Source organism: Perognathus longimembris, chromosome 28 (genome assembly GCF_023159225.1).
Source record: "Perognathus longimembris pacificus isolate PPM17 chromosome 28, ASM2315922v1, whole genome shotgun sequence".
NCBI lineage: Eukaryota > Metazoa > Chordata > Mammalia > Rodentia > Heteromyidae > Perognathus > Perognathus longimembris.
This window is the reverse complement of record NC_063188.1, coordinates 45,825,443-45,827,454: the sequence shown is the minus strand read 5'-3', so window position 1 is coordinate 45,827,454 and position 2,012 is coordinate 45,825,443.

The window sequence follows — 2,012 nt, the reverse complement described above, 5'->3', positions numbered from 1 at the left end:
TATGCAAATTGTAATATCATAGTACAAGGTATTTTGACATGATCTGAAGCTCAGTGGGTAATGTTTCTAGAACAGCTGATTTCATCTCAGTTTCCTTGAATCCCCAGTAAAATTATAAATATAGAAAGTATCTAGTAGAGAAATAACCTGTTGTCGCCTCAAATTTTGCAATGGGAATACTGAAATTATTCAATAAGCGATGCCATGTTACATCACCTTGGAGCTTCATAAATGTAACTGTTTCTTTAAAATCTCTCTCTCCATATACATATATATACACACACATACATATATATACAAATATATGTATATATACATATATAAACATAAACACATATATACATGCTTTTTTATATATGCTTATAAAACTATTACATTGAAAGGATATTTTGTATCCATATAAAGTTTTCAATATTCAATAAGCTGTTTTTCAAAAGTTATATTATTTGTAGAATACAAAAATATATAGCTTGTCATATATCTCTGTGCTCCTGCTCACATGCCCCAAACCTTGTAGTTAGGGGATACCTTTTGACTACACTTAGAAGAGGGAATAAAAACAGAAACAATGTGTTGTTTCCATTTTGGAGCAATTAAAGTCCTGCATGTGCATCCAACTCTGTACCTACCACCATGATGATCTACCTTTGATAGATCTACCTTTAAGATAGATGTAAATTACATCTTGAAGTCACCATTCAGAAGATTTTGTCACAGAAAGCTGATAGATGGACTTTTCAGTGGGCTTTGAGAGTAAAAATAAATTGTTATGTGTTAAGAGACTGAGACTTTGGGACATTTTTATTGGGGGAGCATTACCTATCCTCATCTCCATTATCACAGAATTCTAGATTATCTCTTTCAATAGTTACAAAATTAATTCCTTTATCCTCTGTTATATCTTACTGAAGTCTACAGATTGACCCAGAAAAGATGTTTTCCTCACAGTTGAAGGAAATGTTAATTGCATTTTCATTGTTTTCGCATAATGATTGAAAAAGAAGGTAGTTTAGTGACATATTTCATTCCTTCAATATCCCAATATTCTAGAAAAAGGACTTGGATGGAAAATTTGAAAGCACTCAAAAATACTTAATGAGGAAGATTTTTTAGATGCAGGTATAAAAATCATGTAAAATACTACAACCTAAAAATAGGAACATTGAAATGAACATTAAAGATGCGCTCTCCATATTAAAACCTCATAATTGTTTTCCTATGTGAAAAGCATTGAAGTTATTATTAGTTATTGGCATTTTGTGATTAGTCAGAGGAATAACTTTAATCATAGCATGCAGCTATTTTTGACTATGGGAAATCAATACAATCTTCCTCACATATTTAATTGCAAGCACAAAAAATTCAAAACACTTCAAGTTGAAAATAAAAGTTTGTTTTGGAGATCAGATAACAAAACTTCAGGGCTGTGGTTGTATATCTAGTGGTAACATGTTAAGTTTATTTTGAGGAAGTTGCATAAGTGAAATTGTTATATGTACCTGCCAAGCCAGCCGGCAGTGAACGGGAATCCTGACTGAGGGCGGCGAGGATTAAGGAAAAGGAAAAATACAAGACAAGAGAAAAAAGACAAGAGGCAAAGATGGGGTACGGGAGGTCTGCATCTCGAGATTGAAACTCAAGACTGCAGCAACAGTTTATTTTCAACTCCCATCTTATATGCAGTTTTGGAACCAGGGAATAGCATAGGGTTGTTAAAATTCCAGAACACAAAGATGCTTAGAAGTTTGCAACTTTTGATTACAGTAAAGACAAGGTGACAAAGCAATTCTGGACAGAGGCTATGGACAAATATCTTTGCCTTTAGCATATCCTGGCGGTAACAGAACAGCCAGAGGTGATAATGAACCTAGCTGCAGGTTTGGCTCCCGACATCTTGGCGACACTGGCATAGCCAGAGGTCAGGATGAGCTTAGCTACTAGCTCAGCTCCTGACATATGTAGTGATTTTCTGTTTGGTTATATTTTGATTAAATAATTCCATCTGAAATTCT